Source organism: Ambystoma mexicanum, chromosome 6q (assembly GCF_040938575.1).
Source record: "Ambystoma mexicanum isolate Mex_15411 chromosome 6q, UKY_AmexF1_1, whole genome shotgun sequence".
Classification (NCBI taxonomy): Eukaryota; Metazoa; Chordata; class Amphibia; order Caudata; family Ambystomatidae; genus Ambystoma; species Ambystoma mexicanum.
In genome coordinates, this window is record NC_090937.1 from 387,064,172 (window position 1) to 387,081,520 (window position 17,349).

Sequence of the window (17,349 nt, forward strand, 5' to 3'; positions counted from 1 at the left end):
GGTATTAAACAAGAATATGTTTAGCTGGCCGGCGGAAGCCTGCTCTATTTGGCATTTTTTTATATATATGTTTTAGTTGTGGTTCAGTTCAGCGTTTTCATTTTGCCCAATTCAACTTACTGATAAAATGCAGCATTTAAACAGCAGAGGACGATCTTGTATTTCAGTGCAAATAAATGCAAGCTGCCGATTAAGTGTCAACGAATGCAAATGAATGCACAGGTAACTCCCCCCTTCATCATTTACCTGTGCTCCTTCGGTCACTACCACAACCCTACCACCTGCTGCCGTGCCACAACCTTATGCACACTGTCAGTGTGGGCACACCCCTTCTCCGCTCCATCTGGACTCCCTCCAGTTGGACCGGCCCGTTCCCTGGTTCGCGGCCCACTCAGGACCCTTGCGCACCATCCTAGCCCTGCCCCTTAGTCCTACGCTCCGACGCCGAGCACATCTTCCGCTGGCTCATTCCTGCGGTGCCCTCAGCCTCTGCGGGCTCTTTTGCAGCCTGGCCCTGCCAGCGTATTCCATTTTGATTAGGAAGCGCAATGGGATTGGTGTGGGTGAGAAAAGAGCGAGGAAGCCACGAAGACGGGTGTAGTGACAGGTTGTGGTATGGGTGATAGAGATGGAGCGGTGGGCCTGTTTGTCAATGCCCTGGGTTTAGCAGCACGCATTCTCTCATTGGCTGACTGCTGCTTGTTATAACCTGAAAGCAGAATGTGCTTAAATCAATTATTAAAGTGTGTCTTCCACTTGATCACCATTAGAAAATGTCCGATCGATTGTCGTCAATCAGGAAATTGCCGTTTTTGGCCTGATATAATGTAGTGTGTATTATATTGCCCTTTGGAAAGCTGAATGGCTTGCTTCCTCTTCCAACGCTACATAACCTATAAGTCCGAGTCCTTTCCTCATATACATATAGTGGCAGGTCATCAATGGCCTGTATGATCCAGCAGAGCCTGCTTAAAGGGGTCAGAGGGCGGATCCTTTAATAAAAGAGGATGCAGACATGTTTTACCTTTTGATCAGGGTCCTGGACACATAACTTGCATTAAAAAAAAAGAATAAACAGCTTTGATTACCTTTTCTCCAACATTTCCTTTGGGTCCTTGATCCCCGTCATCTCCCTGAAATCGAAAGAAATTTAAATGTTTAGCTGTGGTAAGAATGGGTGCATTTATTCATAGGTGAGGGTTGTTCTCTATGTGAAGAATCACAATTAGGATCTGCAGTTAGCACGTGCAGATCAGCTCGTGGCTATGGAAAAAGGGGGCGAGCTGTTCAGTTGTGGTAGAAGGGGCCAGGACATATGAAGCGATGAGAGTGCAGATTCACGTAGCAGCATTCGATGGATCTTGCGCAGCAAGACCCTGAAGACATGCTAAGCCACCAGAACCACGTGAGGCGAAGACCACTTGTACTGGTATTTTGGGAAAAGTCAACATGATGAGCATTCTTACCATGGGGCACCGGGCTACAATGGTGAAGACAGTAGCATGGACATGTTTTCTGACAGTGGGCATAGCATTTGCACTGTAATTATAGGCACATCCAACACAGTGAGTGTTCTTATGTGGGGATACTGGCCTACAATGGTGCAGCCAGCAAGGACATGTTTGGGCACATGCAGCATGAACATGTTTTTTTTACACTGGCAGAATATTGACATATATTGTGGGAAAAGACATCATGAACAATTGGGGGGAAATGTTCCTGTGCACTGCTGGAGACCTGGCATCTGTTGCATATGTTCGTTTGTTACCCTAAAACGAATTGAAAACTGTACCTTTTCACCCAGTTTTTCACAAGACTTCTGCTGTATTGTAGACCATTTTAACATATTCTTTTTTTTAATTCTCAGGGGAAGAACCACGCAAGCCTCAAACTGAATTTGTCTGATTGGAGCACACAGGCTACGCCTAGTTGCGCACGCATAGCCATCAGAAATGTTTCCACCCCTCCAATTTAAAAAATCACCAATGGCCGCTGTTCGCATGTGGAGAGGGATGAGGTTGCTTGAGTGGCATCAGAGTGGAAAGGCTGCAGTGAGTAGAGCACCCTGTAGGCCCCATATGTGGCCGATGCAGTGGCAATATCAGGCAGATGAAACTGTAACAGGGACATACGTTATAAGGAAAAAAGCAATCGGAAACTAAACAGCAATTCACCTTTTCTCCACGTTCTCCGGGGTCACCCTGGTCAAAAGAGAAGAAGAAAGTGAATTAAGATCGCATTTCCACTTGACATGGTCTACTGTCTCAGCAGCTGCGGCACACCTAGGGAAATTGACAATGCACAGAGTACAGGCAGAGAAAACATGTTGCATTAACGAGACAGAAGATGCAAGCTTAGAACAAAGCCAGGTCGCGTATATTCACAGCGCACACCTAGACCAATGGAGAAGAGGTGTGAGCGGATGCAATATTCTCAGAAGTCCAACGGGACCTCCAAACCCCTTCCCATTCCCCTTTGCCAAAGAGCAGCGAGGCCTATGTGCCCCACATTTGAATTAGCAGATAAACATGAACACCTGGGATGTGGCCCCCGAAGTGTGGGGACAATCATTGATGCAGCTGCCACTAGCCAATCACTCGAGTCAAGAAGCCAAAAGCTTGTACAACATCAATTATTCTTTCATTGCAACCTGGAGACCTTATGGAGTTGAGTACGTCATTTAGGTTGGATCGCTGCTTAACATCGATTTAAACATAAGCAAACGGCAATACATTGATAGTTCCAACTGTACCAATTACCTTCATTTACTTTTTGGAGTGCTCTCTCCAGAACCATTTTCTTTAGGGTTACAGAAGGGTGCCAGATGGGGTAACAACCCATTTTTCACTGCAGCAAAACTCTGATTCAGTGAATAGTCACGTTATGTTATGTTATTTAGCATTTATATAGCGCCCTATATATCATTTGTATGATCTCAAAGAGCTTGTGGTTTGACTGCCCTTGGGGACCGTAGTCCAGATCAGTCGAGAGAGTAGGGTAGAATACAGTGCTTGGGTGCACTCAATATGTGTGCAGCCAGTGCGATTTGCATGATGGTGGTTGCATCCTAACACTAGGTGCGGTGGTAGTGAGAGATCAGTCGAATGTGTGCAGTCAGGTGGTTGGTCTCCGAGGCTGCATTCTGGCGGCATTAGGCCTGTGTAGGACATTTATGTGTGCAGGTAGGCTGATTTTTTGTGGGGTATAAATGCGTTCTAACAGGTTGTGGAGATGGTCATGGAGAGTTGTTTGTATGTGTGCAGCTAGACCGAAATTGATCGAGGGCTATAGCTGCGCTCTATTGTTTGTTGGCGTGAAGTGGAGAGTGAGCATAGTGGTAGGAGAGGTAAGTGTCTGGAGTGGATGTTTTACTCTTAGGAGCTCACTGTTCCTGGTTACTTTCTGGGTCTGGGTGAGCTTGCAGTACTCTGAGGTAGATTCACAGGATGGCTGGAGTTAGTTATGATTTGCACGGTGAGAGGGTCATTATTCTTAGGCTCTGCACTATGTGTCAGGGAGCCCATTTTCCAGGTCCCTGGTTTTGGTTTATGGTGGGTTATAGGATAGGTCTTGGCAGGATACTGGTTATAGGTCAGGATATATCTTGCAGCAACGTAGTCCTACCAAGGCAGTGGTGCTAAAGGACAGACTTGACAGAGTTATTGTAGAGCCCAGTTGTTTAAGTGCCTTGGGTGGGTTCGTATCTTAGGTATGTAGTCGGGTAAGGTAGGGAGTGAATGGGTATGATCAACTTGATGGGATGAGAGGCTGCTAGGCCTGTGTAGTAGTATCGGGAAGCCGAGAGTCAGCAGATGCATATCCTAGAGCCTGCAGGACACTAAGGCTGCAAACTGTGGCCTCGCAGTTCTTAATTCTGCCTTGATGTCTTATTGGTCGGTTTCTGTGGTCCCTTCCCTCGGTATCCCTAGGAACACTTGTTGGCCGGCTGTAATTACTTTTCTATTTAATGTCATTGAACTCATGATTCTAGAATTTTTCGACAGCCTTAGACAGTCCTAATCATGGCTTACATGGTCAATGTTCCTTCCTTGCCTGCTGTTGCTCATAGCTTCCTAATAATTGGATTCATCTTTCAGCGACGGAGCGGGGAACTGACCTGGCACATGCTCCCTCCATTCACAACCGTACAGCTTTCAGAGCAGGAATTCCGCAAATGAGAGAACTGACGCTGCAACATCAGGGGTCAGATTACTGAAGTCTTGCACTAGTGCAAGTGCAAAGTTGCACAGTATTAGCAATAGCAAAGTTTGCCCTATTTATAACAACTCTGGGACATATTGGAAAACAAATGCACCATGACAAGTGCACTTTGGCATGGTATGAGCTACAGGGGAGAAATAGCCCTAGTGCAAAAAGATACACTTTCACTGCATTTTTGCATGATGGCAATGGTTGCCCTTGTGATACACGTGCAAACTTTGCCCTGGTGCAAACATGCATCGAAAATGTATCTTTGTTGCACTAGGGCAATTTTTGCCCTTTTGCTTATACCATGACAAACTGCACTTGTCATGGTGCAATGGTTTTCTAATATGTACCAGTGTTTTTAGAAATAGGGCAAAGTATTCCCTAGTGCTAATACCGTGCCACTTGGCACCGGTGCAAAGTTTCTGTAATCTGGCCCCTGATGTATTTGGTGACCAACATTGTTTATTATGAGTGCGTAGGGATGCGGAAATCAGTAGGGCCAACCTTCTAGGTAAACCCTGCACCATGATGATGATGATGAGGAGGATGACGTCAAATTGAGAGACGCTCTACCTTGCCCTACCGGGTCCGGGTAGTCAAGGCCCATGCCAGATTGCGACAGAGCTGGCAGCAATCTGATCTCCTATAATGAGCCAGGACCGCCTGCTAGGAGTCGGCCTTGGGGGAGGCGGGTTTGTGGGTAAACGGGAGCGGATGAGGTTGTGAGAGCCTACCCGTTGTCTGAAAACCTTTCCACCATCTGTGAAATGTATCAGAAACCAACACTGTTTAGGAATCGCACACTGAAGAGAAAAGTCAACAAAGTGATTTAATAAGACAGACTAGAGTCAGGAGCGCCAAGTTTGGCGTTCACGAAATGTGACCTTTATTAAGAAAGACAGGCGGCCCATCGGTGGGGAGGCCATCATCGCTCAGCAGGGGTAGGACAATCGCTGGCAATGCTCCCTGTTTGACTAGCCATGCTGACTGCTTCTGAAAGGTGGAAGTCTCCTGTAGCTGAAGTGCCTTTTGCATAAAAAGAAAATGAAACAAAAAAAACGAATTCCTGATGGACAAAAAATATGTTTGGGAAGGAAAAAGTATACTGTGCCGCCAGTCAAACAGAATCTGTGGGATGTGTGAGCTGCTCTGGCAACCTTATAGCAACAACTGCAGAGCGGATATAGTCGGGCAAGCTGTATCAGAATAAGCCCTAAAAAAGCACTCAACGTCGAAACAAGTTGCTTTTTCTGGACCTTGTTCCAACCAGAAGACATCCCATGAACAGGAAGATGGCTGCCAAGAGCAATAACATCGGATACAGTTGGATGCAATCTCACACATGAAATTCATTATACATTTTGCCTTATATCTTGAGGACGGTCCAGGACCGGTTGGTGAAAGCATTCCCTAGCAAGCTAGCTACATTAGCTAGGAGAAGAGGATGCCACTCAAATATGGAGGAAGTGGACTAGAGCCACCTGCTAATGCAGGAGGCCCACGCGGTGTCAGAAAATCCTGCCGCAGGTGGTTAACGAGAGCCCTTAAGTCTGCGCAAGTCACAATTCATTGATTTGCCAGAACAATCCCACCGGATCATCAATTACTGATGAGCTTCAAGCGCATCTTACTTGATACATTGTGTCCGGAATCCGCTCCGTGCAGAAGGGGCACTCATGAGATGAGCGACAGTGCCAGACACATTAATTGTGTTTCTGTACTCACCTTAAGGCCAGTTGCTCCATCTAGACCTGGTGCACCAGGCTCCCCCGACTCCCCCTAGAACGACAAGAAAATATGATTACATCCAGCTCACAATTTGAGGACAATGATGTTTCCAGTCTATGTTCCTCTTCTAGAGCCCACACAATAGCTTGCATGGTAGCGTGACCAGATGTCCCGGTTTTGCCAGGACTGTCCCGGAATTGTGCCCTCTGTCCCCCTGTCCGAGAGTTTTTTTATATCTAAAAATCCCAGCCTAGTTGAAAGGGAGGGTTGACAGACAGAGCCGTTTAAAAAAAAAGGCCCAACAATTAGTTCTAAAAAAGCATAATTAGATATTCAGAACTTTGTTATCTGAGAATGGGCTCGATCCCCCAACCTTCCAGGCACAAGCCATGATTAACTGTTTGCACCACAGAGACAGGCTGGGAAGCATGCAAATAGCAAAGCATGTAATGTCAAACAGAGCAACAGACCCTTTCTTATTTACACATGCTTTAAGTGTTGTGATTGCTCAACTTTTCATACTAAATACCAATAACAATCAAGTTCATTGTATACACATAACATTACAATGCATAATTAAATCAGTATTACTTAAAATAGTTCATGCTTCTTATGTACGTGCTTTTATCCACAGTCAAAACTGCACCATTGTTATGCCGATACTGTGGGATGGTGGGGGGTCGGGTTGCAGGGTCGGGGGTGAGCGGTTTAGTCCTTCTTTTATGTTGTGTCTGTCCCAGTTTGTTATCGTGAACATCTGGTCACCCGACCACATGGGCTTTGGAGAAGGGCTCTCTTCCTGGCTTAGCATGCCCGAGTCACTTTATTTCTCCTCTGCAAGGCGGTTTCATGATTGTCAGCATGGGGTGGAAGTCGAACCTTCACCGTCTGATGTGAAGACATCCTCTATGTGGATTATAGCGCTTTGCAGTTGCTTCCCCCTCAGTCCAAAGCGGCCTAATTACAGGCGGGATCCTCTAGCCTGGTTAGTCGCCTCAGTGCAGGTCCCGTTTCTTTTTACTACATCACCCGTCAGTACCCTGTTCACTGGTTTCACTTTCACTTTCAACGTACAATGCACTCATGTGCTACCCTCCCCACAGTGCAGCAGTACTTACCACCTCTGATCATACCAACACCATCCGAATTCTACACAGCTCCACCCAACCTACCCCCCCAAGCTAACACAGACAGCCCTCCAGCAACCCCTCTTCCCATCCTCACTCTCTGGGCAGACCTCAATGTTAGTGAACCCCCGACCAGGACACCTACAAATAGCCTAAGGGCCACCCACCAGAACTCGCCTATGAACATAATGATAAGGGTTCATTTATAAGGCGCTTAATACCAGGAGTGGTGGTTAAGCACGGGGTCCGGATTGGAACCTGTGTTGCACTGCTGCGCTGTGTTGCTTCCAAGACAAACGCATTGCCCCCGAGCTACCCTTCTTCCCCAATGCCATATACAAAGGATGGGACCTTCCCACGTGCCATCATCAACACTACTGCAGGATTTACATCTTTCCTCGCCCCCTCCTTCTAACCCCGGCCCCTCTTTCTCAAACAGAACCAAGCTTTCAAATGCAGCTAAAATGGCTGAAATTGTTCTAGAAAAGACTGTATTACATATACATTACATGTAGGCCTCAGATTTTCATAGAAGAAAAAAAACAATAGCAAGGAGAAGTGACCTATAGCAAGTCTTTTATTTAATGGATAACATGTTCAGCGTCACTGAGTAAAAGTAACGCCAGGCTTCCTGAAGGAAGCAAGTGATTTCATTGTTACAGAAACTGCACCAGTGCTCCGAGCTACTGGGGTGTGGGGACGTGGGGGTGCCCCCACGGTTACAGGTTAGGTTTATGTGTTGCACATGGCTGTATTACAAATAGGACTGACAGAGGTTCACTGAGCGCATGTGGTTGCTGCATATGTGTAGCTATAGGAGAAGACTTTTGCTCATTACAGTTTGTTCTCTTTTCTTTAGACGACCAGAAAGTATGGAATCCAGGCTCTAACCACCAACAGAAGCCTGCATTCCAAGCTCCAAGCATATGCTTTGTTCTTCTCACAGTTTCAGTTCTCTAGCCAATCAGCAAGCGTTGATGTGTACGCACTGGCCACTGGTCAGGAGACATGGACAGGATGCGTTGCAGGAAGCCGCAGGGGAGGCTGCCCCCCACTGCACCCTTCACAAGCGCTAACAGCCGTAGAGCCCTAACCATCGGGCTTTATTGAGTTACCCTAATTTGAGGCCCTCACCTTCGACGAGATCACTACTTGGGGAGCGGTCACCTACCACACAATAGACCCCCGCCCCACCCCTGCCCCTGCGCGAGCTCTAATCCTTCAGTAAAGACTGGTGCCCCTCAAACGAATGAAAGCAGCATTTCATAAATATCTAATTACAGTGTTCTCAATATAGCTTTCGGGCATTATTGAATGCTAGTCAAACGCCTCACTTCTATTTCCCCTCTTCTCAACTCCTTTTTTTCCTTATCCTTCCAGCGCTTTGAAGTGCCTGACGACAGAATTGAGCGCTATACAAGACCCACAAATGCACACAGCACGTTGTATTGTTCTGCTACAGAAGGAGCTCCAGGATTGCTCTTGGCTGAGATAGTTTAGGTTTTTACTTTTAGTCAAGTTTATTGTTCATACAATGATGCTTTGTTTTTATCAGTAACACATGTTTTTTTAAAAACTCATTTGAAAGTGTGCATTTTGTTCGTCTACTTTTGGTCGAATTGACGAACTACATAAACATATTATTATAAAGGTATATGTGGATGTAGGGGTAGTGGAGTAGAGAGGTGAGTGTTGAGAGGGTGGGGAATGGAGTAGGGGGAGAGGCGTGGGGTGGGAGCCCCAATAACAAACAGAAACCCTGGTCGAATTCTGGTTGACCAAAGTGCATGAACAAAGTGCAGAGGTTTAAACGAAAGTCTTTCATAACATGTAGAACCATTTTTATCATATGAAGAAATACAGATACAAAATTGGGCCTCTATTTTCGATGGCACTTGTATTGATGTATTTTTTAAAGTCACCTTAACTTGATTCCATTAGTCTGAGAAAGGGAACGCAAGTTTCATAGTTTAACACAGGGAACACTCATAAATAGGAATTGCACAAGTGCTTTCCTGAGGCGCACAGCAGCAAGACCGGAATGCACGTGTGAGTGTAATGTATACCTCCTGTCTAAGCACACAGGGACCCTCTACTGGCTCACAATTGTTAAAAGTCCGTTTTTATATTGCGTTTCATGCCAAGGTTCTGCCTATAACTAAGCACTCCAAATTTGACAGGAAAAGGAACCAGGGTCATAGTGATGGCTTCCCCCAAGATCACACGTTTTGGACAAATAGAGAAGATAGGATCACAAGTAAGGCCACCAGGATTATTGGCAGCACATCACATCATGCCATAGTCCAAAAGAAGCAGTGCCTTTATCCCTTCCCATTAGTGGATCGGGGTGTCAGGGGGTGAAACTGGACAGGCCCTTCGTACAATTTTTGAAATCTCACTCAAACTTATTTCCCTATAGAAAACCACCACTCTGCTGACATTGCATTGTGTTGGGAGCAGCCAGCCGTATTCCTTTCCAGGGAGGGGGGAAGCTGTGTAGATAGATCCTTAGCTAATTTGATTAAAGTAAGTCAATTAATACCCATAAGGAAAATCACAGGATGAGTGTTGTTAGCATTCGAAACTAACACAAGCTCATGCCAGTGTGTTATAGGCAGTATAGCCCACAAAGACGCGGTTGACTGTTTCTGAAATCCTTGACTTCCACATAGAAAGGGGGGCTGTCCAAAATCCTAAAAAGAGGTAATCCATAAAACACCACCTTTCAAGTCAGTGTGGAGGGTGTAAAAATGAAATTCCACATTCATTTTAAAGCATAATTATGAAGTATTGTATCTCATCTGCATGTGTGTTACAAAACAAAATGTTTCTTTTGTTTTCATTTATCACTGACCTCAAACTATCAAGTCCTGCCTTTTATTTTCATGTGTGTTGAAAAACAATTTGAGTTCTTTTTTTTCTCAACCATGCTTTTAAAGAAAAGCTGAAAAATGATTTTTGCCATTGTATTCCATTCCCTAATATTGCATTTCTAGTAACAAGCCCAAAAAACGATTTTCCCATTGAATTCCCTTCCCAAACAGCGCCTTCTTAAATCAGCAGCAGTATGATTTTTCCATTGTGCTCTCACTCCCTGCACCTTGCCTTTCAATCCAAGGGGTCATATTAAATTGAGGAATGGACGCTGAGGGTCACTGGGAGAAAAGCATTGTTTCAAATTAAGTTATTTCTGTGGATTTTGCATCATATTGTGAATGTTTTTATTGGTTAAAGTGAAATGAAATCTGTGAAAATTGTTATTGCATGTTTTCGGAATTTCATCTGTGTTGTTTGAAGAACAGACTCGTTGTTGTGATGTTGGGTGTTGCCACAGCTTTGGTGGCTGTTAGTCTGTTTGTCAAACCTTGATTAAATATATTCTTACTATACACCGGCCTGGTTTCTAGTCCATTGGTGACATAGTGCATGTGCTGAACGGGTTGGAGGCCTCACCACTCAAACACTTGTGTATAGGCGCGTTATAAATGCCATATCATATCATATCACCAATTGAAAAAGTGCTTTATTGTGCACCACCTTGCTTGGTGGGGAAAGGATCTCCCTTAGTTGAGGGTGACCGCACAATAAGCCGCGACAGAGCAGTCGAAGGACTAAATAGAAGATCGCATGTGTTCGTAGCCAGAAGAAATGTTCATTGGCTTCCTATGGAAGCAGGACTATCTTTTCGCTTGCTGACTATAACTCAGAACTCACTGGCAGGGTGCAGCCTGACATATTTGACAGAAACCGGTAAGAGAAAACCTCAGGTAAGAGCCCCGAGATCCAATGATATAAATCTTTTGATGATACCCAGGACCAAATTGAGCATGGTGAGTAAAGGTGCCTTTTTGCAGCAGCATCAAGGGCTTGCAATTCAATTGCGCCTGATCTCAGGGGGACTGATTCTAGAGATATCTTTAAGAAAAGGCTAAAGATCTATATGTTTAGGGAGGGTTGTTGCTTTTTTAGCGAGTCATATCTAGCCCTCTGGCCAGCAGCCTTTTTGGATGTGTCTATCTATGTCAGTTGGTGTGTCTTTTTCTGTTTATTGTGCACCCATATGCCTACGGGCCCTCTGTGCACATTACACATTAAATAACATAACCTAATAACATAACACTTTTGCAGCCTGTTGTGACTATAACTGCCTGACTGACAGTTGTAAAATATATTAAATAATAAAGTCGCCAAAACATCACAACAGAACTGAGACAATAAGTGCTGGTGCTCATAAATAAGTCCCAGGAGTCAGCCCTGGAAAACAACACCGCAAATTAAGGCCTAGGCCTGTGGGAGAGTAATAGATAGCTCGGGAAACAAGGATCGGGAATACCGAGTCTGTCGGTTGTTCTTTTGTCATGATGCCCGCCTGTCCTTGTCCCTGTGACTCTGAATGATGATTGCACACGTTGAGACTGTGTTGCGGCTGTGTATTCCGCAGTTGGAAATGGGGTCGCTTGAACATACATGTCTGAGGCACACATTTCCTGCATATCTGGTGGGTGTGGGGGATGCTGTATTGCACATTATACTTGGTTGTGCAACAACAACATCGAACAGTATATACAACAGTCCTCAATTTGAAAAAGGTGGTAATGGAGGGGGATTGCTGCCGAACAGGAACGTCTACCATTTATAAGTTGTTCGGCAGCGCTCATTGAGATCGCTGCCAACAGGGAATCGCTGCTAGCAAAGACCACCACTCATTTTATGTTTGAATGGGGGCGAGCCCCACGCAAATGATCTCCACTTTTGGTGACTTCTTAACCCATTTTGGGATAACGTTGTTGAAGGGGGTCAAGCCGCCTGCAAAGAATTGCACTACTACTTTTTAGTTTATCTAATTATTGGTAGTGTTCAGAGGAGGATGCAGTGACATTCAGAACTCCCAGGGTCACACTACCCCACCCCACCAAGGGAGGTGGACCATGTGGGCCCCTTGATGGAGGAGGCACACAATCCCTAGAGGTGAGATTGGCAGTGTTTTTCCTGGTACATTTCTGGGTAAAAGAGAAACCGCCAGCCACGGGTCCGTTTGCTTCCTCGAGCAGTGTGACTCTTCACCCGGTTTATGAGACCTGTGAGAGAAAACAGTGCCCATCCCAGGGAAGCAGGCCCACTGCAATGTTTCGAAAAAAGACCACCACGCTATATAAAACTGTGGCGCAGGCAGCAGGGTGGCCTGGAAACCAAAAGAAGCCCTGGAAAATATTTTCTCTGTGGCCCCACATTACACATGTTCAGCAAGCCCAACTCTTTTCCTATGAGAAAATGTGGAAACTAAATAGGTTACCACACAAAAGCGGGCCAGGGTGCAGAGGCCTACTGGGAAATCTCCCGAGTTCCCTACAGGCCTGTCCAGCCCTGGCGAGCAGACCCTTCTCCTTCCATTTTAGAAGTCAGAGTATCTCGCCTGCGCCTGCCCCTCTACACAGCAGTTCATTGCTACAACCCGTGCATTGTTCACACCTCCACGTGATGAATGGCGACAACGGCTCCAACTCCCAGCAGTTACAAATGAAAACAGTGAGCGGCAGCTAAAGCGCGGGCAGATTGATGGCCTTACCTCTGCTATACCTTCACGCAGCACGTTACTCCCGGCATATTGCTCCCGAAAGACCGGTTTAATGACTCGGCTGAACATAATTTACAATGGCTTTTCACAATGCAAAGCCCGTCGTTTCCCCTTTTGCAAACGCACATTGCAAACCTGTACCTGAAAGCATTGAGTCAGGCCTTAACTTTCTGTATTTTTCTTACAATTAAGCCTTTCTTTCTCCAGCTGTGAACACAGGCATACATGAGACAGAAACAACACCAATTAACATCAGACGGTGTTAAGGGGTGTGGACATGAGGACAGAACACCTAAGAGCTAATTTTGCTCCTGGCCATAGTTTGGCAATGGAGAGCCATTATGTGTAGATATAGGCATAGGCGACTTGCCGCCACCAAATATTGGTCATTTGCATAGTGGAGTGCAAATGTACAGGGCAAAAGGCGGCGTACATGTGTGTAAATGAATAAACGCTGGTAGCATTTACAATTACAATTAAACGCTGCCTGCTGGCTGGCAGCGTTTAATTATAATTGTAAATGCTACCTGCCATGAGAACAGTCATCCTGTTCCCAAGGCGTCCCTCTTCTGCCTCACCCCATCTATAGAGAACGCAGCACAGATATGTTGGTATTCCCTCACATGGGAAATGACTTATCTGAGATATGTTGCCCCTTTCTACAGGATCCTTAGAAATGGGAAGAAGAAGCAAGTGAATTTGAAATGGGCTTCTATGCGCGCCTGCCCATCTTGTGCCGCTTCCAATAGCACTGTTACATGTGTCTGTTGAGGGAAAGCGGAGAATCATTTCACCCAGAGAGCAGACAGTGTTCTCAAATATTAAAGAAAGTGTGATCTGTCTATAGTGCTGGTGAGTAGTCATTTGGCTACCACACAACCCTAATTTGAATTATCGAGGGTGGGCATGGCAGGTTGCAATCTGAAAGGATCATTTGGCCTAGTTACCTCGACCAAGGTTTTCCCCAGTCCTGAATCCATTCCTGCAGATTGTGAGCTTTGGCTCTAATGAGGCATCCACACTGCCAGAATTTCGAAAACAAGCATTGGCAAAGCCAATTGGTTTTTCGCCATCGGACGTCAAGTGGAATCTCAATGCTCAAATAATGTCAGGTTTATACTGCTGTTTAAGTGGGCAAATGAGCTATCATGTATAGCACACGATGCCAGCCAAATCACATCTAGGAGCTAAAGGCAGGGGAGAATGAATGAAGGGGAGCATTCAAAATGGGAGTGGGGACCTAAAGATGGGCATGCAGGAGTGACAGCTGGAGGAGAGGGCAGGACGCGCCTGGGCATGTAAATTAATATGTGTTCCCACTTGATCTCATTTAATTGCCATATCAATGGGCTTCCTTTTCCTGCAGGACAATGGAGGTGGTAATGGAATTATGAACACTTGAGGGCGGGGGGAGAGGGGTAATGTGTGTCTCAGAGAGATCCGTGGGTCACCTGCAGGTCACAGATTGAAACTGTACCACCTATGACAGCATGAGTGATGAAATTGTACAAGCATGTTTAAAACCCCTATGTTAAAAAAGCATGTTATTCTTTAATCAAATAAAAACTCTTTTGTAGTGCTGTACGAGTAAACCGAGTTTCGCCTCTAGGCCCTTCCTAGGCTTAGGGGCCTTGGTCCGTTCCTATGAGAAAGCAATCATTATAATGAGGCCATGCTTAGATGGAAAACCGCTTTACAATGTTTAGATCAATCGAACTGGTACATCCCCGATTTCCTTTGCCAACCTCTAGAAGACCTTATTCTTGAATGCTGCTTTTGTTTCCTTGTGTGTGCGCCTCTAGATATTCTAGATAGTAAAATGCTTGGATTGCCCAAGATTCCCTTGTTTCGCTTCTCGGCTTCTCAGTGATCACCCCCGCTTTAGTCATATCCTGATCTGCTGGGAGGTCACATGGCCTGGTGCACCTTGTACATTCGGGAATTCCCCCTCATATACTGCGCCTCCCACCCACATACGGGCAATACAAAGACACGATTAGTTTGTGCTGTATTGCTGTGTTCACCCTGGTCACCCTAGCAGTTCCCCATGCTTCTTCTAGGAGGATTCCATACAGTATTATTCTACACTTTATATATAAACTGTTCCTGGTTGGATGCTTTCTGCTTTCCATCCTCTTCTTCATTCATTGCTTCTTCTCATGGGTGTCAATCCAGAGGAGACGTCCCTCCATTCCACAGTTTTTCCCTGAGTTATTTTACCTTCATTGGAAGATGTGTGACTGCCTATGTAGAATTCAAGTTATCACTCCTTAAACGGCCCCAGAGATGGACCCATGGAGACGTTCCTTGGTTGCCATTATCGCCTACTGGTTGTGCATGGTATTAACTACGTGTTTCTTTTTTTCCTTTCCTCATGGTCCTTTCTAATATTAATTGGATAGCTTGGGTGGCTTTGGGTCCACACTGGTGATTGAGGCTTCTCCTCTCTTTCTCCTCCTATTCCCGAGTGGCTTGAGTAGCTTCAAGATCACACTGGTGGCTGACACATCTCCCCCTCTTGATAGCTTGATGGCTCTCCTCGTCCTCCTGCTCTTGAGTGTCTTGAGTGGTATCAAGTTCACACTAGTGATTGAGGCTTAGCTTCCTCCGATGGAGTGGCTTGAGGGAATTCGAGTTCACACTGGTGGTTGATGCTTCCCACCAGTGTGAACTCTCCTTAATGTTTTTCCACCTTGTAGATCTCTGTCCCAATGTCCCATCCTAGGGACGCAGAGATTTGAATCTTATTTTGGAACCTATCACCACTTTGGTATGCAACTATGGAAGGCTCAGTGAGCAATATGTAGGGTTGTGATGATCGCCACAATCACTAGTGGAAAACATTTCTGCTGTATCTCCATAATGACTATGAGCTTTGCTGGCTGCCAAGACATTGAAGCATCATCATTAAAGTGCAAGCAATGCCTCTGTTAAGGTCCAAAATGCCTACAGTGGAGGTATCTTGCAATTGGGAGCCTAGTGATAGTCTGGCATCAAATACTGTGACAGGTCTTCTCTGATCTCCAACCGGCACAGGGATTTACTCCAGGTCTGCTGATGCGGTGAACGACCTACATTACGCCCTTGAGGGTGGTGCACTTTTCTACTTTACAAGTTCCCAAAAGCACTTTTCTGCTGAGCTTCGTCAAATGTATTTGAATTTGCAGTGGCTTTACTAAGAAATTACAATCAAATGTATCAGGAGTCGGGTAGAGCGTCAAAATGCGGCACTAATGCTATTACTGCCGCATTTATGGCTCTTCCCAATCCTGAGTATGGCCCTGCCTGGACGCGTTCACCTCCAACTTAGTGCTGGAGGGGAATTCGCTGGCGATATGTGCATTTTCGGCGCTATTACTGCTGGAGGTATTTGAGGCAGCAGTAATTGCGCGACCCATCCCAATTGGGTCAAATGGGTAATGGGGATTTACTGCCTTACCACTACTCATATTGAGTAGCGTTAACACGGGCGTTATCCCAACGCAATTACCGCCAGGATACTGCCTAACTTGTGCTGAGGCCCGAAATCAACCAATCAGCCTTTCAATCAAAAATCTATTCAATCAGTAGAACTGTCAATGTACTTCTTTAAAAAAATATGTATTTTAATTTATAAAGCACCCAAAAGCCTGAAGGCGTCGAGTGCTGTACACAAGATCAAAAAATCCAAGTACAATTTGGTGTAAAAATCATTTAAAAATAAACCCCAAAAAACACATTTCACTAAAAACATCATAAGAGCGGAATTCAAAACCGATCTACAACTTAACCGTGAGATACATTATCAGGAAATGTCAATTTAAACAGATCGATTTTGAGAGCTTTCTAAAACTTAGCAGTGAGGAAAGTAAAAGCACCTGAACAGCATCTGAAAGTGCTTGCTTTGCGTACCCAGTGTGCTAAATTTGGGGATCTCAAGCCTTTCTACATCTCGACTCCTGGTGCTTCTTACCACTCCAGCGATGGATTTAACTATAAAAAAATAAGCGCATCAAATCCACTATGGCATTCAGACAAGATTGCAGAGAGAGGGCACAGATTTGGCACGCCACTTTTAGGTATAATTGATTGTCATCCGTGTATTGGTGGAGGGAGATGAGCCCGAGCCCTGAAGTAGACCTGCAGGCAGCTCCATGTACACATAAACCAACATAGACAGGGGCGACGCCCAAGGGACACTGCAGGTAACTGGAACTAGGGGGAAGGGGGTACCTAGAGGTACCATTCTGTGCACACTGAAGATAATGAGATAGCTACGATGATAACCACTGAAGAACACCCCCCACTTCCCCCTTTCCCAAGCCAGTGGCAAGAATGGTCAAGAGTGCTTCATGATGGACTGTGTTGATTGCAGTCAAGAGATCCGGGAGCAGAAACAAACGGACATACCCCCCCCCCCACGCCCCCACAACCATCGTCCACTACCTGCACTATTGCCACCCAGTGGCAGAGCAACATCCAAAACCCGACTATTAGTGCCTGAGTAAAGAATTAGAAGTGATGTCGTCCCCAAACAGGTGGCCACATAACGCTCTAGACATTTCCCCCAAAACATTCAACTATGATAGGCCCAAAGTTCGCTAAATCTGAGGCATGCAATATGGCCTTCTTGCACAAGAGGTGAACCTGGCCCATCTTATAGACGCGAGGCGAAATGCCAGGCTTCACTGAAGAGGCAAATACGTGACAGAGCTATGGAGCCTGTGGCCA